Source organism: Diceros bicornis, chromosome 9 (genome assembly GCF_020826845.1).
Source record: "Diceros bicornis minor isolate mBicDic1 chromosome 9, mDicBic1.mat.cur, whole genome shotgun sequence".
NCBI lineage: Eukaryota > Metazoa > Chordata > Mammalia > Perissodactyla > Rhinocerotidae > Diceros > Diceros bicornis.
The window spans coordinates 2254320-2276180 of NC_080748.1; the positions used below are offsets into that span (position 1 = coordinate 2254320).

At 48.2% G+C, this 21861-nt stretch overlaps 1 long non-coding RNA gene across 1 annotated transcript in view; it reads right to left on the reverse strand.

Annotated features, from left to right (window-relative positions):
* The window catches only part of LOC131410034 (uncharacterized), a 48128-nt gene extending 26580 nt beyond the window's left edge, over nucleotides 1–21548 (reverse strand). The window contains exon 1 of the long non-coding RNA XR_009221141.1: nucleotides 21504–21548. This is a non-coding gene — a long non-coding RNA (uncharacterized LOC131410034). The remainder of the gene's footprint in view (nucleotides 1–21503) is intronic.
* Nucleotides 21549–21861: the final 313 nt, after the last annotated feature.

A 21861-nucleotide genomic window follows, 5' to 3' on the forward strand; every position in this document is an offset into this window, starting at 1 on the left:
AGACTGTAGCCAGAGAGTTGGGGTATAAGCCAAAGTCCCAACTCTCCATGACCATCGTTGACAAAGGTCAACTGAGCAGGCTTGGATGTTAGCCAAGCCAACCCAGATCCAAAGCAAATGCATCCCGAGAAGGGACCTGCAGGATAAGGGAAAGGCAGCCTCTGCGAGGTCAGTGGGGCTGGCGCTCCTCCCGCCAACCTAACACTGGCTCGTAGCAGGGGTGGGCCGTGTCCCAAGGCTTCTGCAGGGTCCGCAGGCTCACAGCTTTCCAGAGCTTTGCCCACCCGGCCCGATCCTTAAATTAGGCTCCCAGACTGCCAGTGCTACTTTTGCAGGGAGCAGAGAGCCTGACCTGACTGCATCTGGTTTTTGCTCTGGTCCCTGGGGAGTAGGTGTCCTGTAGATGTCTCTGAGAAGAGCGCCATCAGTTTAACATACAGACTACATTTACACACACACACACACACACACCCTGCCATCCTAAAGAGAAAAGAATACCGCGTGCAAATCCCAGAACTGGCCAAGAGAGCAGACTGGGATGGGGGTGCTGACATGAGGGCAGTGAGGGTGCTGACTGGGCACCCACGAGTCTCTGAGCTCTCCACAAGCGTGTGTGTGTGAGTCCCTTAGCTCTTTAGAGTTCAGATCCAAGAACAGCCATTATTTCATGTGCCAAGGTTCTCAGAGAATTGAAAAAACAGAAAAGCCTGCATCAGCCCTGAATATTTCTCCATTAGATATTTTCAGCAGCTCTTCAAGCACAGGCCGGGGTAGTTTTAGCAACCCGAAAGTGGAGATTGGGTAACTGTCCCATTTTGCTCTCAAAGTGCTCCATAGGCTCAATGGTCAGAGCCCATTCATCCTGCAGTTCAGCAAGTGGTCTTGAGGGGACAAAGCCACATGCCCTGAAAAAGGAGGCGAGTTGGCTCTGTGGCATGTTTGTGATTTCCTGAGCTACTATCTTTGGACGTCTGCCACACAGCTCAGGGTTGTCTCTGCGCCCACTCAGCACCTTCTACCCCCTGCTCTTATTGTACTCAGTGAGACCCCAGGGTGGGGGTTGGCCCTCAGTGCACAAACAGCTGGGAGAGGGCACAGTCCCCTGTGACAGCTCCCCAAGGAGGACAACACCAGGGACCTCCAACAGCCAAAGTGCTGGGTCATCACAGAGAGATGGAGCAGAGAACACACGTGGAGACAGGGACCAGGGAGGGGCATCTGATGTGGCAGAGAAAGACAGAGACCACTGCAGGAAGAGGGGGACAGGCTTCTAGGCTGGGGCTGCCCTGACTCCCAGGGGTTTCACTCTTTCTCTCTGAGCCTGTTTGCCTGTCCACAAATGGGGTGTATGACAGAGTCCCTTTGGCTTCCATTCTGTCGTTCAGCTCAAATCCCAGACACATTGGGGAGGTTCCCAGGTCTCCAGGGTGGTAGGAGCTGAGGGTGTTGAGCAGGGGCACAGGAGGAACAGTTGGGAGGGGAGGGGGCTGCAGGAAGTAGCAAAAGTCTCTCTGGCATCCTTACAGCTCATCCTAGGAGAGGAGACTCGGGCTGTGTTCTGGAGCTGGCTGGCCGGGTAGCATGGGCGGGGAAAAGGGTGCTGGGAGGGGAGCCACAGCAACGTGGCTGGAGGGTGCTCAGAGACCCATTACCCAGCCTGGTGCTAAGCTGCCAGTGAGGAGGCATGATCCCCAGGGCTCTTTAGGTGGTGACAGGGCACGTGCTTGGGAGAATCTGGGTGTTTTTGCTTTTCTAAGTTTTCCCCCAAAAGGGGGTGGTGGAGAGCTAGCATTTACTAAGCACCTTCTCTGCACCAAGCCCTCAAATTTTCCCATTACATACAGGGGTGACCTCATTTCACCTTCATATTTTACGGCAAAGGCCTGAGGTTCAGAGATGTTAGGCATCTTGCTGGAGGTCACACAGCTGAGAAGCAGCATAAGGAGGATTTGAGCCTGCTCTGCGTGGGTCTCAAGCCCTAGCTCTTTTCACATCATCAGTGGCATTTCCTCTGAATTCTCCAGAGCCCTGAGTTCCTCTAAGATCCCTTAGGGTTACCCCAGCAGGTGGGCACTGAGGGTGCCAGGAGGGCTGGCAGTGAGAGCAGCTCCCGTCCTCTGCCAGCTTCTGAGGCGTGTGACCCATGTTTACAAAAGTCTGTGTTTGGTTTAGTGGTCTGCTGTCACCATCTTGAAATTTTGTCATTTTTTAAAGAAGGGGTCCTGCATATTTTCTCTGCACTGGGCCTCACAAGTTACATAGTCCATCCCGCTGATGGGGTTTTCACATAAGGTGTCACTTGAGAAAGGTGTTTGCTGCTAGAGTCCCACCGGTGGTGGCAGCCCCTGCCCTCTCCCTGGTCCCCTCAGCTCTGCTGGACTTGGGGGTGAGGGCCCCTTGGAGGGGCAGGAACTCCGTGGCCAGAGCTTACCCTGTGCCTCCTCTGTCAGTGAGGCCATCGTGTGTTTGCACCAGATCTCTACCAAGGGCTGAAGGCCTGCGTCTCCAGCTGGCCCTCTGGGGCCTGGATGAGCAGGCAGCCCTGGCAGAGGTCCCCAGGCCTCCTGCTCCGGCCTCCACCTGAGAAGTCCCTCTCCAGGGCCCACTCCTCCAGGCTGGCGGCACTTCCATCCACCCCGAGTGTAACAGTGGCCCCTTAAAAACACAGAATCCCTCAGAGGGAGCAGAAGAGGAAAGACAAGTTGGCAAAAGCTGTTTTTCTAGGAGGAAGAGATATATTTTTAGTTTCTTATCTACATTTCCCTTTCAAAAATAATATATATGAACCCATTCGAGAAAATCTGACAATCTAGAGAAGCAGAAAATGTTAAAAGCTGTATCAACCATAGTTCTGTTTCTCAAAGATAACCACTGTAAACACTTTGTTGTGTTTTCTTCAAATTTTTTCTATGCACAGATCTTGGGATTTTTCCCCGTTTTATTTACATAATGTCACACATATGAATATTGAATTTGAATCGTAATGTGTTTTTTTTTTTTTACTTAAGATTGTAGCACAATTGTTTTCTCATGCTGAAAGTATGCTTTTTGATGGCTGTATGATGCCCCAGTACCTGTGAGCATGCCATCATCCATGCAGCCATCTCCCATCCTTGGCTCTTAGAGTTGTTGCAAATTTTTGTTACTAGAAACACTCATCTCTGCATCTGAAATGTTCATATGAGAGAGCGTCTCCTTGGGACAGGTTTCCAAAAGTAGAATGACTGAAACAAAAGGTAGAAGCACGGTCAAGGCTCCCACTCCGTCCACCCTGCGTCACTGCTCTCCGAGCGGGGTGAACCGCCCTGACGGCCCCGAGGGCTGCACAGCAGGACCCCTGCATTGCGCCTCTCCCACACTGAGTGTGACATTTTGTTTTTCACTTTCCCTAAGTCAGAGAGCCCCACTTTCCCCCAAGGTCACAATGGGAATCGGCCCTAGAAAGACGAGGTCTGCACTTCCTGTAGTTACGTGGTTGAAGGTGCCGTCCCTTGGGTAGTGGAATGCCCTGTGTAAGCTCCCACTTAGAGTTTATCGCAAAGGAGGCATGCTTCTCTTTTTCAATGGAGTTTATAAGCAGAGGTTTCAGTGGACCCATCCCTGCCAATCAAGTACTGAAGGGCAGTACTTTGGGGAGATTGGCTGGGCTTTTGGGGGCTGGAAGGCAGGGGACTGTGTTTCCAAGAGGTTGGGACAGAGCAGGCCAGCAGCAGACCCAAGTTGCTGAACCTTGGGTGGCATGGAAGGACAGGGACACGTGGATAAGTGGACAGGCAGCTGAGGGGACGAGACTCGGGAGGGCATGTCATGTGGGGGAAGCACTGGAATGGGAGACTCAGGAGACCTGGTTCCAAGCCAGCTACTGACTCACCTTATGACCTCGGATGGGTCACTTCTGTCACTGGAGGGGCACTCTGGGAGGAAGGCCTCATGGGGGGGAAAGGGCCAAGGGGGATGTGGAGCTGCAATTCACTTACCACAGAGACCTCAGCCAACCCCCCCAAAGCTCCAGAGCTGGGTGGCCCTTCAGACCCTTCAGGCGGCGAGGCACACCACAGCACCCACAACAGCCCCCTCCGACCTTCCAATACACAGGAGTCAGACTAGTCGGGGCCCCATCTCTATAAAGATCTGTGACTCTGATGTTGTCCTATTGCCTGAGGCCACCTATCTGGCCCTGGATAGGGCAGTGGTGCCAGAGTCATCCCCAAAGGCAAGGGTGTCTCTGGGTGGGAGGTCTGAGCCTGGCCCTGACCTCCGTGGGTGGGGCTGGGTGACCAAGGGCTTGTGGGACATCCCACCGAGCAGACCTGTTGGCCATCCTGCTGCCCATGGTCAATTTCTATCAGGAGTTGGTCTCCAGCCACCAGTACAGCCTGCAGATCCTGGCCCACTGCAAGCAGAACAGTGACTTTGACAAGCTGCTGAAGCACTATGAGGCCAAACTGACTGCAAGGAGAGAGTTCTGGAGACCTTCCTCACTGACCCCATGCTCCAGCTGGCACCTAGCCCTGTCCTTGAGGGCGCATGGCTGGGGAGCCTGCTGGGGGGCCATGGCAGTGACGGCCCCAGCTGGGAGGAAGCCACAACTGGGGGCACCAGGGGGCCATGGCCAGGAGGCCCCAGGCCCTAACAGTCCCCAGGTCTGGGCTGCCTGGAGAATGAAGTAACAGCCAGCCCCTGACCCAGTGGACCGCAGGCCTGTCCAGCCTCACAGAGCAGGCAGTGTGGGAAGGTGAGGGGGAGCTCCTGGTCCTGAGCCCACCTCCAGGCCCTTCTGCTTGCCGGCTTAGAGCCTCAAGCTCTGGGCTCTTGGCTCAGACAAGACCCTGGAAGAGCCTCCACGTTAGAGTCTGAGATCAGAAGTGCTGTGGGTGTCCGTCCTCAGCCCTGCTCATGGGAGTGCTGGGAGCTGCGAGTACCATTCTCCGTCCACTTGGTGTCTCTCTCTCCCTCTCTCCATTGTTGCTATATCTCTGACTTGTTTCATCACTGTCTCTCTCCTTGCCTTTGTCTCCCTGTCCCTCTGTCCTTCCCCATCCTTGCCTCTGTCCCTGTCCCCCTGCCTCTCCCTGCTGCAGATTCCCAGGCATATTCTGACACTGCACGAGATCCTGGCCCACTTTTCACGAGCACATCGAGCCAACAGCTTGGAGAACGCCAGGGCTAAACTGGGGGTGCTGTCTGGGTGAACTCAGCTCCCAGGTGCCCCCCCTGGTGGACAGGCCAGGGCTGAGGATGCTCCCCAGTGGGAGTTTGCTGAGCCCCAGATGGTAAAATGTCATGTTCAGGTTAGAATCCCAAGGGGTGGGTGTTGGGGGACCCCCAGCCTGTCCCACCTGGAAGCAGGGACACGGAGCAATCTGAGGAGGTCATAGCTCAAGCCCAGGGGGCACTTGGTGGGATTGTGTGGGTGGTGTGCTGTCCCTGGCAGAGATGGGGTTCGAGGAAGGGCCCTGGGCACTCACGTGGGCCCGCCTGCCAGGGTGGGGATCCGCCAAGGGACTCACAGGCACTCTGCCAACTTCCTCTGTTCTCCAGTGCCAGTGTGTCACAACCTGTGGTATAGGAGCCCCAGAGGGGGTCCTGGGTGATGGGCCTTCAAGTGCCAAAGGCTGCAGTCAACAGCAGGCAGTGACATGGGTGGACAAGCCCATGACTTGTCCAGTGTCAGAGGCCCCAGCCCTCTGGTCAAGGCCCCTCTGCTGCCCCTCTTTCAGTCCCCAAAGCCCAGGGGGAAACTTCCTCTGCCGGGTCAGAAGCAGAGGGATCAGGGAGGAGGCGCCTACAACAGCACAGGCAGCAGTTGACGGTGGCCTGCACCAGGTGGTGGTACGAAGGTGAGCAGGAGGTTCAGATTCTGGGTGTGTTTTGAAGATGGAAACAACAGGATTTTCTGATGCATTAGATGTGGGGAGAGAGAAGATGGGAGTCAAGAGTGATTCGAGAGTTTTTGGTTGAGCAAGCAGAAGGTTGGAGTTGCTGCTAACCAAGATGGGGAAAGGTGCAGGAGGGGCAGGTGTGGAGGGGAAGTCTTTCTTGCTTCATTGGAGCTTTACTGGGGGCGTGTTGAACTTGAGATGGACAACAGTGGTGGAGAGGACAAGAAGGGAGGAGGACGTTTGGGTCTGGAGTGTAAGGGAGTGAGCCATTCAGGAGCCATCAGGTCAGAGGTGGTATTTAAAGTCACATGAGTGGTGCGATCACCAGGGAAGTGAGTTTAGGCAGGAACGAGGTGCGTACCAAGAGCTGAGCCCTGGGGTCTGCACCTTATGGAGGCCAAGAGATGATGAGCAGCCTTATACGCAGTGATGGGCTGCCAAAAGCTGCAAGGGAGTGTGGTTCTGCAGCATGTGGGGTACAGTCCCCAGCCCTGCCAACCACTCAGTGCCCTAAATGTCTTCCCGTGTCCAGCAAAAGGCAGCCAGTAGGGCCATGTCTCCCAGCCTGGCAGTGGGAGAACCAGGCTGGACTAGGGCAGAGCACAGGCCCCGGAGTGGAGGTTCATTCAGGGAGCAGATGTAATCAGAGCGTGATTGCAGACTAACAGAAACCATTGTGGGGTGGGGACCCCAGTCCTCTCATACCCCAAGGAGCCAAATCCTGCACACTTCCCCAAGGAGAAGACTTGGGGCTCCAGCGAGGCTCCTCATCCCTGTGGGATGCCCTGTCCCGGTGCGGGCAGTTGCGAGGAAGGCACATGGGTGCCAAGGCATTTATCCTAAGATTCTGATCCCCTTTCCCAAAGCCTACTCATCCTTTGTTCCACCTGATCACCTGCATCTGACCTGAACACAACCTTAATGGCACAGAAGTGAGTTTTCCCATCGCCCTGACAGCAGCCCTTTCATGCTCCTCTCTCCCCTTGGGGGACTGAGGAAAGCTCCCAGCCAGGCATGAAGCCATCAGATAACCAACCCTCTCTGGCTGTGCTCAGAAACACTCCTCGCCTGGGGCTGGGTCTCTCCTACCTCTGGCCTTTGTCCCGCTTTTTCTCCTGAATCTCATCTGTTGGGCTCACTGTAACCCAGGTCGTCACTTCCAGTTCCCCCGGGAGCCTGTGGCCCTGGGAACTCCTCCCCAGCTGCCTGGACGGTGTGGCTCTCAGCACAAACTCCAGTTGGGGCTGGCAGGAGTCCTGAGCAGCTGCAGCTGGCACTTGTCTAACAGTGAAACTAGTGTTGCTACTGTGGGATCGCCCCCTTGTTTGTAGCAAATACAGCCCTCCTCAGCAAAATCCCCACCCTCGTCAAAAGAAATGGTTCTGCTTACTTTTGCTCACCTCCAAATATGAATCCCTATCCAGGGAACTAGCATATCCTTGAAAGGTGCCTCCCTGTGCCCCGTCCCTTCCAGAAGAGGGCTAGGGCCTGGGCTGCTGAGAAGAGCATTGCTGGGAGAGACAGACTGAGGCTCCTAAGGAAGAGACCCCATCTCCATGCCCCAGTCTGATAACCAGAAAACAACGGATAATAATAGTTTTATAATAACACCTTTGCAACCAGTGATACTAGCAACAGCGATCACGGCCCTTTACTCAAGCGCCTGCCATGTGCTGGGCCTGAGGTCAGCAAGTGAAATGCATTCTCTTCCATCCTCACTCCGACCTTCTACAGGTGAGCAAACTGAGGGTCGGAGGGGCCCAGTAATTTGCTCATCACGCTGAGTTCATTAATTAGAGATGCAGCTCGACCAGTGTCATCTCTCATTGCTGGGAGGGTTAAACTGGACAGTGTCTACTACCACACACATTAACCAGCCCTCTTGGTGATCTGGTCGTGGTTGTAGAATTTGAGGCATCAGCAGACAAATAAGAGGTTTTGTGCTTTTCTTGGAGTAGGTGGGGTAATTTCTCCAGAAGCTCCTCCCCACATGATTACTAACCTCCTAAGACTCCTGAAAACCCACCAAGGCTCTTAGCAAAGTTGGTAACTCACAGGCTTCTTTTCCCACCACTGCTATTTTTGTTTTTTTTTTTGGTAAGGAAGATCAGCCCTGAGCTAACATCCATGGTAATCCTCCTTTTTTTCTTTTGCTGAGGAAGACCGGCTCTGAGCTATCATCTATTGACAATCCTCCTCCTTTTTTTCCCCAAAGCCCCAGTAGATAGTTGTGTGTCATAGTTGCACATCCTTCTAGTTGCTGTATGTGGGACGCGTCCCCAGCATGGCTGGAGAAGCGGTGCGTTGGTGAGCACCGGGGATCCGAACCCGGGCCACCGGTAGCGGAGCTTGCATACTTAACCACTAAGCCACGGGGCCGGCCCCACCGCCAATGCTATTTTTAAAAAGCAGTTAAATGGCGCCACCTCCTGGAGGAGGGGTGTTGCGGCAGTCAGAACAGGACAAATAAGAGAGTTGTCCTTCTTTCTAGATTAAGGGGCAAGGTGTGTCTTGCTCCCCCCAAGACGTGCTGGAGCCTAATGGAGTCAGTCTTTCCGTGAGCCAGCTGGATTGCCAGGTGCTCCAAAACTAAGTCATTCCAGGGCCCAAACATTAAGGAAGCAACTGTATAAAGTGCATTGGGGGAAGGGTGGAGACATTAAGTGCAAAGGCCCTGAGGAAGGATGGGTGGGTGGAGTTCTATGGATGGAGATAAGCCCAGTAGTGGTGTGGAGATCAGAGTAATGAAGAAAGGTTGTTTCCAGTACTCCTGTCCTCCCAGTTTTGCCATCTCTGTTCCACGTGGTTCAGACTTTTAAATCAGACCTGCTTTCTAGCTATTAATTTCTATTTACATTTCCAACACCTGTCTCCTTGGGCTATCAAAAGGATGATGGGAGATCATGCCCCTAGAGTGCCCTGCAGAGCGGGCATTCAATATGCATGCTCTCTCCCCCTTTGTGAACACAGGATCCACCTGAGAATCCTAGGCTTTCTTCCTAGGTCTGGCCAGAGGCCTGGCATTACCTTCTCGCTGAGAGGTGGGGCAGCCTGTCTCTGACATTTTCTCTCTCCACAGGATAATGCACAATGAAGTAAATGAAACACAGAGCATCCAGGAAAACATAGCCATGGGGGGCATGATTGTCGAAGGCTGTGAGACCCTCCTGGACACCAGCCAGACTTTTGTGAGATGAGGCATGGCACCCTGCCTCCTCCCACCCTCATGGTAGGCCCCAGCAGTGGTGGCACTTGGGGACACCACAAGTTGGTTTGGCTACCATGTGCCAAAATCTGCCAGCGTGATTGTAGAGTATTCCAGGGCTGCTGGAGGAATGTGACAGCTGTATGTGGATGTCAGTATCTGCACACATGGATGCAGATATTACTGGTTTTCACAGTGCCCTTCTCTCCAGATGTACACGATTCTTCCCAGATGCCCTTGATGTGTCTGTGGATGTCATAGTAAACACTGACATGTCCTTTTGGGGAGAGAGGAGTGGAGGATGGGGACAGATACTGATTGGCCTGGTGAATCACAAGCATGTTCAGCATCCGAGTGGAAGTCATGTGGGTCAGTCCCTCTGTCCCTTTCTCATCATCCTTGGCCCCTTGCGGGAGGCTGTGATCACAACGGTTCTCAGGGGTAGGAGGTTGCCTTCACCCTCAGCCTCCACTCTCCTTGGTAGCGGTGTTTGAGAGGCACAGCCTTGTGAGGGGGCAGCTAGAGGCTGTGACTGAGGGGACTGACTTCCAACTCGGAGACGTTAGAGCCGCAAGGAGTTTGAGGGTCACCTCTTCAGATTCCACTTGCTGTGGGACCCTCAGCTTCTGCTTGCATGCCCCCGAGGTGACCTCCACCTCAGATGGGCCTCCTGAGTTCCTTCTATCCAGCCCTGGGACTCTCTGAGCAGATGAAAGGCTCGCCAGCACGTCCTGCGGCCTGCGCAGCTGCCTTTGGCCCCTGCTGCCCTTAGCAAGGGTATCGTCGACTTGGAGTTTTGCCCCAAGCCCCTCTGTGTGGCCCCCTGTGCCTTTTCCCTAGGCCCACCCTGTGATCTGCTGAGCCCAGAGCCAGCCTCCCTGTGTCCTGGCTCCCCCTGAGCTGCATTGGGCCCAAGCTGGAAGAGGCCCAAAGAATGACCTCTCCTGGGGTGGGCAGTGTCACCACAGTCCAGGAATCTGCTCCATTGCCCTGAGCCTAAGCATTTCCTCCCCTCCTGAGGGGCTGGGCTGGACATGAAGTCCAGACAAGGGGGCCCAGCAAGGTGCCAGGCAGTGATGGACGTGGGCAGGAGGCAGGGTGGTGGCCTAGAGCAGGTCTGGGGAGATAGAACGTCAGGGAGGGCTTCCCAAGGAGGCATCACTGGAGTCGAGTCTTGAAGGGTAAGGTGAGCTCACAGGGTGGATGTGGTGAAGGAAGGCCCTTCCAGGCCAAGGAGCAGCACTCAGGAGCCACAGGTAACTTGCCCTGGAAGTAGAGTGGGAGCACAGAGGGGAGGCGATGGTAAGGAAGGAGAAGTGATCCCAGTGGTATAGCCGCCATTAATGGCTCATTTGTTGAATGATTCAAGTCCTACGTGATAGGAGTTCAGACAAGACTAATCCAGTCTGTTTCTATCTCTTCTGTGTTTCTCCCAGTACAAATAGTAAGTACAGGAATCTACATATATAAATAATATATGTATATTTTTTGAATAATACAAATCACTAGACTGAATAATATGAGTTAAATAATATAAATATATATTTAATGAATATATAATAAATATGTATAAGTATGTTTATATATATTTGAATTAAATAATATAAATATATATATGATTTAAAGGAATATTCAGACATAATAACAGTAATTTACAGAATTGATAAAAGACTCCTACTCTAGATTCAGGCAGCTGAATACATCTCAAGCACAACTAAAAAAAAAAAAAAAATCTAGAGCCAGATCCATCCAGGGAAACCAAAGAACACTAAATACAAAAGAAGATATTCGAAGCTCCACAGAGGAACAGAACACTTACAGAGACTTACATTTAAACCTATGATACATTTCTTAACAATGGAAGGCAAAAGAGAGTTGGAATAAATCTTCCAGGTACAGAGAGAAAAGAACTTTCAGTGTATATCCAATCAAACCATACCTCAAGAACTAGGGTGACTTAAAGATATTTTTATGCAAACATTTACTAAGGGTATCACCACCAACAAATGCTCATTAAGGATCTTCTAAAGAATATACTTTAAGGGGGCCAGCCACCTGGTGTAGTGGTTTAAGTTCAGCACGCTCCGTTTCCAAGGCCTGGGTTCGTGGGTTTGGATCCCAAGAGTGGATCTACAACACTCATCAGCCATGCCATGGTGGTGACCCACATACAAAATAGAGGAAGACTGGCACAGATGTTAGCCCAGGGCTAATCTTCCTCAAGGAAAAAAACTTAAAAAGTGAAAACTTTCTTCTTTAAGAAGAAAGAAACTGATAGAAGAACTGCTAAGAGGTAAAAATGGATCGTGAGGGTAAAAAAGGGTAACATCTGAATAAATCATTGAAAGCATGACTTTACCAAACAATAATAATATTGACAATGTATAACAGATGGAGTTAAAAACTAATGACAAGAGAACTTCTGTTTTAGAGGAGACTAGGACAGGAAAGCACACTTGCTGCAAAACTGGACACAGGCAGATAAATTATAAATATATTTTTAGAGCATCAGACAACTTCAGAATCAACCAACTAAAATTCCAGAAAGAAGAAAAAGTCTTTTATGTGAGCAAGGATATTTATCTTTCTTTCCCCTGGAGGCGTTTTCTGATTCTAGCTGGTTGCCGAGGATCTGGCTTGCTCAGTCAGAGCCTCGGCTAGGGAAAAGAGAAACTAACCAAACTTGTAGTGATTCTGCAGGACTGGTGTGGCAGAGGAAACCTGAGGGCTTGCAAACACACAACTACTCTTTCTCACAGCACATGTGCTAAGTTTTGGTTCCGCACAGGAATCTGAGGAACTAGGCCAAAAGCTTCCACAAAACAAAGTGAAACGTCCAGAAGTGGTGGAAGTGGCCTAAGTCCAACATACTGCTAGTCTGACCTTCAGGGAATGTGCCATATTGTGAAGCGATGTAAGGTAGGAGGCTGCAGAGCTGCGCTGAGATGTCTGAAGGGAGTAGCTGAATTTTCTGTGGCCTCCCAAACCTGAAGAGAGAGAGATCTACCAGACTTAGAACCAGACCCCTGTGCGGGGGAGGGGAGCACAGCAAACAGGAACGGGGAAAGCAGAAGGGCTGGGTTTACTAAAAGTGAGACCCAGCCCCAACTCTGATCAACATCTGATTGGACTCAGGTGCTCCAACCTCACTCTGTTTCTCATCGAAGGACAATAAGGTCATGTGGAGCCTCTCGAGTTACGTTACACAGACCTTCCAAAGACACTGGTGAGAGGATGGAGAAGGCAAGCCACAGACTGGGAGAAGACCTTTGCAAATCACATATCTGACAGGACAATAAATAACTCTCAAAACTCGGCAATAAGAAAATCCAAGTTTAAAATGGGCACAGATTTGGACACTTCACTAAAGAAGATACACAGATGGCAAATAAGCACATGAAAAGATGCTCAATGTCATTAATCGTGAGAAAAATGCACATAAAAACCACATTGACATACCGCTACGTACCTATTGGAATGACTAGAATTAAAGAGGAGGACCATAAGAAGTGTTAATGAGGATGGAAAGTAACTGGAACACTCCTACATTGCTGGTGGGAACACAAAGTGGTTGGAAAACAGTCCATTATTTATTTATTTATTTATTTATTTATATTTTTGTGAGGAAGATCAACCCTGAGCTAACATCTATGCCAATCCTCCTACTTTTTTTCTTCCCCAAAGCCCCAGTAGATAGTTGTATGTCATAGTTGCACATCTTTATAGTTGCTGTATGTGGGACGCGGCCGTAGCATGGCCAGAGAAGCGGTGCATCGGTGCAGGCCTGGGATCCGAACCCGGCTCGCCAGTAGCAGAGCGGACGCACTTAACCGCTAAGCCATGGGGCTGGCACCTGGACAACAGTTTTAAAGTGGAGTTTGTTATGCTGCTGTAACAAACTAGCACAAATTTCATGGCTTAAAACTACTCAGAAGGTGTGTTTTGTTGATGTCTGTGTGTGTTTAGAGAATTCAAGTCACTGTGGGCTCTGAGTGGTCTGTATGTGTGTCTGAGTTTGTGTGTATGTTCTGAGTATCAGTGTGCATTATCAGGTGTAGTTTACAGTCTGAATGCTGATGGTCATTTGCAAATAGTGTGTGTGTGGGTTTGTTGTCAGCATTTCCATGTGTTCAGATGATGTCTGTCATTGTAGGAATGTGTGGAATAAATATGTTGTTACAGACTAGCATGGGCACCAACACTGTTTGCCTGTTACTAGCTCAACACTCAACATCCCTGAAGAAACATTGAGTCCAGACATTCACAGGCCCCATCAGGCCCACAGAGATCCTACTCAGCTGTTTTCTTCCCATCACAGAAATATGAACAGGTAGCCAAGGACCACTTGATATTTGAAGAATTCCTCTAGCATGAAAAATGGAGCAAGAAACACATACACTGAAGTGAGGGACTAAAGGAGCAGCAAGGAAATCCAGAGATCATAGTGAAACTTCAATTGCATATCTAGTAACATCTTCAAAACAATTAGACATGGGCCGGTCCCATGGCCTAGTGGTTAAGTTCAGAGAACTCCACTTCAGCAGCCCACGCTCCATTCCTGGGAGTAGACCTACACCACTCATCAGTGGCCAGGCTGTAGTGGCAACTCACATGCAAAATAGAGGAAGACTGGCACATATGTTAGCTCAGGGTGAATCCTCAGCAAAGAAAAAAAGAAAAGATAAAACATCCATTAAGTGTATATGTATGTATTGATGTTACCGCACAATATTGGGGTTCTCTTTCCCAATGCACATTAAAAAAGCCAATTATTCTGGCATCAACTTTTGGGAAAAGAATTGTAGCTTTATTTTGTGAGATTTATCTACAAGGAGACAGGGCTCATGTGTCTGTCTCAGATCTGTCTCCCCGATGCAAGGCTTGGGGCACAATTTATGGGATGAAGGGCAGGGTGGTCTGACATGTGGAGGTAGATGATTGGAAGTAAGGAGAAATGAGGTAATTGATGATCTTCACAAACAAAGTCAAGCTTTGTGGCTCTTCATCTGATGTGTGTTCAGAAATTGGCAGTGTTATGATGATCTGAGGATGGAGCTTTTAGCTCCTTGATATAAAAAATGGCATTTATTGAGCATTTGCGCAGGCCTAGTTGATGGGTTGGTGGTCTCAACTGGCCTTAACTGGACTAGGGGTCTCAGTTCCTGAAAGAAAACTCTTAACTACTCTGTTGATAAGAAGGAGTCAGTTGAACTGGTCCTGGAGGGCCCATGGTTATGTTGGTATATGCATATATATGCATATGCATGAGATTATCTGTATGTGTGTTAAATATAGCGTATACACAAAGCCAGACTCTAGTTAAAGTGGTCAGGACAGATTTTAATCAGTAATATACCACTGCAATAGGGAAGAGGGAACAGGATGAACTGAACTCAATTTGATTTGTACAGAAGTGACTGGCCATTTGAAAGGGAGAATGAGGGAGCAGGCAGAGGGGTGAGCAGGGGCTCAGTCGAGTCAGGGAGGGGAAAGTTACAGTGTTGGTCAGTGCAGTGTGATCTGGCCAGTTGTGTCTGCTGGTTGGAAATGATCAAAGTTTCACTTCTCTCCTCTCACAGAGTCTGGGACAGACACCCTGTCCTCAGCTCAAGGAATGGCTCTCAGGACCTTGAGAAATGCACTCCTGGGTTATTGGAGACACATATAGAACTGAAAAGGACAAAGGAAATATTCACAGTTGTAAGCACTTTTGGGTAAATGCTCTAAGAAAAGGATGTCAGGGGCCAATGATCGAGTGTTGGCGAGAACAAACAGTCAATTCTTTTGGCTGCCTTGAGCTTTCTCTGGCAGGCACTTTAAGGGGGCAGGGGTCATCCTAAGGAAGTGGATTTGAGCTGTTAGAAACTATGTCAGCGTTTAAGTCTTATAACGTGTGTGGGGGGGGTGAAATGATTTGTGCTGAGAGGCCATAGTTATAATTGGCCAAGATTGAGACCTAGTCAAGAAGAGGGCTCAATGGAGCCTGGCTTGAGTTTGGTCAAGTACAGGATCATATATAGAAATAAGATATGTACATTTTTTGAATAATATAAATCATTATATTGAACAATATGTTGAATTAAATAATATATATTTAATGAATATATATTGAATGTGTATAAATAAGTATGTGTATATATATTTGAATTAAATCATATAAATATATAGAAGAGAGTGACATCAGCATCATGGCAGAGTGAGCTTCCCCTATTGAACTCTCCTCCTCTAAGACACAAGAAAAAGGACATTCATATTCCAACAGAAGCTATTCACAAATAATATAAATATATATATGATTTAAAGGAATATTCAGACATAATAACAGAAGATTCCATGGCCAGCCCCATGGCTTAGCGGTCAGGTGCACGCGCTGTGCTGCTGATGGGCCAGGTTTGGATCCTGGGCACGCACCAATGCACCCCTTCTCTGGCCATGCTGAGGCAGCATCCCACATACAGCAACTAGAAGGATGTGCAACTATGAAATACAACTATCTACTGGGGCTTTGGGGGAAACAAAAAAAGGAGGAGGATTGGCAATAGATGTTAGCTCAGAGTCACTCTTCCTCAGCAAAAAGAGGAAGATTAGCATGGATGTTAGCTCAGGGCTGATTTTCCCCACACACACACACAAAGAAATTTCCAGAATTGATAAAAGACTTCTATTCTAGATTCAGGCAGCTGAACACATCTCAAGCACAATTAAAACAAAAAAATCTAGAGTCAGATCCATCCAGGGAAACCAAAGAACACCAAATACAAAAGAAGATATTCAAAGCCCCACAGAGGGACAGAACACTTACAGAGACTTACATTTAGACCTATGATACATTTCTTAACAATGGAAGGCAAGAGAGAGTTGGATTAAATCTTCAAGGTACAGAGAGAAAATAACTTTCAGTGTATACCCAATCAAACCATATCTCAAGAACTGGGGTGAATTAAAGATTTTTTTTTTTTTTTTTTTTGTGAGGAGATCAGCCCTGAGCTAACATCCACCAATCCTCCTCCTTTTTTGCTGAGGAAGACGGCCCTGGGCTAACATCGGTGCCTATCTTCCTCCACTTTATATGGGACGCCGCCACAGCATGGCTTACCAAGCAGTGCGTCGGTGCGCGCCCGGGATCCGAACCAGCGAACCCCGGGCCGCCGCAGTGGAGCGCGTGCACTTAACCGCTTGCGCCACCGGGCCGGCCCCTAAAGATATTTTTATGCAAACATTTACTAAGAGTATTACCACCAACAAATGCTCATTAAGGAACTTCTAATGAATGTACTTTAAGGGGGCCAGCCACCCAGTGTAGAGGTTTAAGTTCAGCACGCTCTGCTTCCAAGGCCTGGGTTCATGGGTTCAGAGCCTAGGCGTGGACCTACACCACACATCAGCCATGCCACGGTGGTGACACACATCAAAATAGAGGAAGGTTGGCACAGATGTTAGCACAGAGCTAATATTACTCAAGGAAAAAAAATAAAAAGTAAAATGAATGTACTTTAACAAAAAATTGATAGAAGAAATGCTAAGATGTAAAAATGGATCATCAGGATAAAAAAGGGTAAACATCTGAATAAATCATTGAAAGCATGACTTTACCAAACAATAATAATATTGACAATGTATAACTGATGGAGTTAAAAACTAATGACAAGGGAACTTCTGTTTTAGAGTAGAGTAAGACAGGAAAGCACACTTGCTGCAAAACTGGACACAGCCAGATAAATTATAGATATATTTTTAGAGCATCAGAGAGCTTCAGAACCAACCAACTAAAATTCCAGAAAGAAGAAAAACACTTTTATGTGAGCAAGGATTTTTATCTTTCTTTCTCCTGCAGGCGTTTTCTGATTCAGGGTGCTTGCCGAGGATCTGGCTTGCTCAGCCTGAGTCTCGGCTAGGGAAAAGAGAAACTAGCCAAACTTGTAGTGATTCTGCAGGACTGGTGTGGCAGAGGAAACCTGAGGGCTTTCAGACACACAAACTGCTCTTCCTCACAGCACCTGTGCTAAGTTTTGGTGCCACACAGGAATCTGGGGAACTAGGCCAAAAGCTTCCACGAAGCAAAGTGAAACCTCCAGCAGTGGTGGAAGTGGCCAAAGCCAAACATACTATTAGTCTGACCTTCAGGGAATGTGCCATATTGTGAAGCGATGTAATGTAGGAGGTTGGAGAACTGCGCTGAGATGTCTGAAGGGCATAGCTGAATTTTCTGTGGGCTCCCAAACCAGAGGAGACAGAGATCTACCAGACTTAGAACCAGAGGGAGAGGAGCACACCAAACAGGAACAGGGGAAAGCGGAAGGGCTGGGTTTACTAAAAGTGAGACCCGGCCCCAACTCTGATCAACGTCTGATTGGACTCAGGTGCTCCAACCTCACTCTGTTTCCCAAGGAAGGAAGACAAGTTCATGTGGAGCCTCTCGAGTTACATTACACAGACCTTCCAAAGACACTGGTGAGAGGATGGAGAAGGCAAGCCACAGACTGGAAGAAGACTTTTGCCAGTCACATATCTGACAGGACTATAAAGAACCCTCAAAACTCAGCAATAAGAAAATCCAAGTTTAAAATGGGCACAGATTTGGAGACTTCACTAAAGACGATACACAGATGGCAAATAAGCACATGAAAAGATGCTCAATGTCATTAATCATGAGAAAAATGCACATAAAAACCACATTGACATACTGCTACGTACCTATTAGAATGACTAGAATTAAAGAGGTTGACCATACCAAGTGTTAATGAGGATGGAAAGTAACTGGAACACTCCTACCTTGCTGGTGGGAACACAAAGTGGTTCAGACTCTTTGGAAAAGTTTTAAAGTGGAGTTTGTTATGCTGCTGTAACCAATTAGCACAAATTTCATGGCTTAAAAACAACTCAGATTTATTGTTTTACAGTTCTGTAGGTTAACAGTCTGACACGGGTCTCCTTGGACTATAATCAAGGTGTTGGCAGAGCTGGGTTCTTTTTGGGGGACTCTAAAGGTTAATCCATTTCCTAGCCTTTTCAAGCTTCTAGAGACAACCACATTCCTTAGGCTGTGGCCCCCCTCCTCCACCCTCAAAACCAGAAACTCTGCATCTCTCTGGCCCTGGTTCCCTTGTTGCATCTTTTTCTACTCTGCTGCTTCTCTTTCCCTTTTAAGGGCCTTTGTGATGCACTGGGCCCACCTAGATAATCCAGGATAATCGCCCTATTTTGAAGTCAGTTGATTAGCAACCTTAATTCCATCTGCAAATTTAATTCACCTTTGGCAAGTAAACTAATATATTCCTATGTTCCAGGGATTAACACACATTTGTGGGCCATAACTTTGCTACACAAACAGTTTTTAAAATAAAGTTAAACATACACATACCATGTGACCCAGCAATTCCACTTTTAAGTGCTTACCCAAGAGAAGAAGACTTATGTTCACACAAAAACTTGTTTGCAAAGATTTATAGCAGCTTTATTCATAGTCAAAAAAGACAAAACTGAAAATAACTCAAATGTCCTTCAACTGGTGGATGGACAAACTGTGGTACATTCATACAATGGATACTACATTCAGCAATAAAACAGAAGGAAGTGCTGATACAGGCAACAACATGGATGAATACTAAAATGAATGTATTGTGCTAAATGAAGGAATCCAGACTCAAAAGGCCAAATGCTGTAGAATTCCATTTATATGATATTCTAGAAAGGACAAACCATAGGGAAAGACAGCAGATCGTTAGTCTCCAGGGGTTAAGGGTGGGGGAAGAATTGACTACAAAAGAGCAGCTGAAGGGAGTTCTGGGTGCTGGAACTGTTCTGTATATTGAAGGTGGTAGTGGCACAGCTCTCTGCATTTGTCAAAACAGTTGTAACAAGAGGAAAACAAATACATCATTGCTCACCCATCAGATTGGCAAACCTTTAAAAATCTGACAATGCCAATCTGACAATTCCCAGGGCAAGGATGACCCATACACTGTTGGTGGGAATGGAAATTGTTAAAACTTCAGAGGATGATTTGGCTGCAGCTCGTCAAGTTGCCGATGCACATCAGCCTTTGGCCCAGCAATCCACTCACAGGCAGGTGTCCATTCTAGGGAATCCATGTGTGCTCAAGGAGACACACATAAGGATAGTCATTAGACATGGTAGGAGAATGAATTAATTGTAGTTAGTAGTTATTTTAAAAAGAAAGGAAAAAATACATATGGGAAAGAATCAACCCTGCTGGCTACATATATGATCTGAGAAGGCAACTCATTAGTTTGTCTCCTTAATAGTATGTATACAGCACAGAGAGCACTGTACTAAGAATCTGGAGACAAGCATCCGAGCATTTACTTCCAACTCTGTCACTAAGTAGCAGTCAGACTGTGGATGACTTAATTCAAGAAACCTCACTTTCCATTTCCTGGAAAATGAAGAGTTTAGGCTCTACAACCACTAAAATTATTTCCATCTCCACGATTCTATGATTCAATAAGCCAACTATCAAAAATTATATTCCAAAGTACCTATGTTGAGAAACTGTTCTTCCCAGACACCCTGAAATCAGAAACTATCAGAGAAATAGGACTTCTTAATATGTTGATACATAAAATGGTCCAAATTTCTTGGTATGTCTATGACCAGATTTTTAATCAAGATCGTAACTCAGAAAGAGTGTATAAGCAGCTAAACCCACCATATTGACTCAGGTCACCCTCAGGTAAAACTAATATATCTTCTCCCATTTTAACATTCCAAAACAAGTTCCCCATACTAATGAGTCCATCTTGTCAAGTTCAGGTCTGTCTAGCCAAAAGTCATTCATGTATATGATAAGATTTACTTGATTTTTTAACAAAGATAAAATGATGAATGGCTTTTTGTATTTTGCCTGTTTCATCTATAAAGCTCTTACATTACAATTTAATAGCTTCAGCCTGCTACAATAATTTAAAGAGCCTTTTGAAACTTGTAATATGCCACGTCCCACATGATCTAGTAAAAAAACCAGTAGTTCAGAATCCAAAAAGCTTAGTTAAAAATTTCAGTACCACCAATACTTACACTTCAAAGACACCAATAACAAGTCATTTGTTCCTACTGCAGAATTTAATAGGTTATTAACTTCTGTAATCATCCAAAAGCATAATTAGGATGTTATCATTAAAATGTATTTTTTTTTTTTTTTGTGAGGAGATCAGCCCTGTGCTAACATCCGCCAATCGTCCTCTTTTTTTGCTGAGGAAGACGGCCCTGGGCTAACATCTGTGCCCATCTTCCTCCACTTTATATGGGACGCCGCCACAGCATGGCTTGCCAAGCAGTGCGTCGGTGCGCGCCCGGGATCCGAACCAGCGAACCCCGGGCCGCCGCAGCGGAGCGCGTGCACTTAACCGCTTGCGCCACCGGGCCGGCCCCTAAAATGTATTTTTTTAATCAGAAATATTAAAACTAATGATTAAACTATTAAATTAAATAATTGACTAAATATTAAAACTAATGGCAACTAACGATCTGTTGTCTTTCTTTATGGTTTATCTTTTCTAGAATATCATATAAATGAAATCCTACCATATTTAGCCTTTTGACCTTTCACCATGTCAAATCAAAATTTCAAAATTCTTGTTCTATGGGCTTTCCAAATCTAAATTCTTACGATTCTAAATGAGTACGGAGACAAAACACACACTACATACTACTTCTAAAAACCTCCTCCTTATCCGATTTTAATTTTAGCACCAACTGCCAAGAAAAACCTTTCCACTGAAACCTAAATTCCATACACATTATGTCAATCATCAATTGATCAGTCATCAATCTATCTTAACCAAAGGTGAGTTATTATTAGGAAGTTACATAATTTTCACCAAGGATTGTTTGAAGCTCCTTTCATTAAATGCAGTTTACAACAATTCACAGGCTTCAAAGTTCCCCTTGCAAATATAGAGTCAATTATCAGAAACCATTAATGGGATTAGGTTTTTCTATAAAAGTGGTCCCAAGGAAGTAGGAACTGTTTATTTGTTTAAAGAACGCAGTGAGGAGCCCAATAGCCTGAGCGGAGTCAGGCAGAGGAGCGCTGACCACGGGCGTCTTCTGAAGGAAAGTGTTCACCCCGGGATGTCGCGACCTGGCCTAGACGGGGTCCTGGGGGAGCGCGAACTCAAGGGCGCACACAGAGGGCAGGCGACTCCATGCCGCCCCCTGCACTTCTGCTGGGTGGGCAGGAGGCCCTGCCGAGGTGGGGCCCCGCCAAGGCAAAGGGGCCCGCCGGCCAGGCGACGCTCCTCTGCTCCTCCAAGGGACAGAGGTTTGGCTCCCCCGCCTGAGGCAGCCCGCCAGCAGCCCCGTCCCCATCCGCCGACCCTCCCCCCCCACCGCGCTCCCGCCATCAGCGGCGGAGATCTCCTCGCGGAGCCCGCCGCCCACCGCCCACCGCCTACCTCGGCGCCGCCTCCTGCCCAGCGCTCCTCCACACTGCAGAAAGGAGAGCTCCACAGCGCTGAAAATCCTGGAGGAAGGATCCAGAAACTGCCAATCCCCACACACAAACCAGCGCAGCCGCCACCTCCGCACCAGGGACCCTGCCTCCAGTGCACGCGTCACGCAGCTCTCCAGCTCGCCGGCCCCTCTGCCGCTCTGAGCGCCGGTTCTGCGCATGCGCGGGCCTCTGAGGCTACAATGAGAACGGCTGGGGGGGGGGCACGGCCCGGGCATGGGCGCGTGGTTACCGAGGTGTCCATGAGACGCGAGCAGGAGCTGGCTGGCGCTTTGCAGCCCTTGACTCTGCTCTCCCTGGAT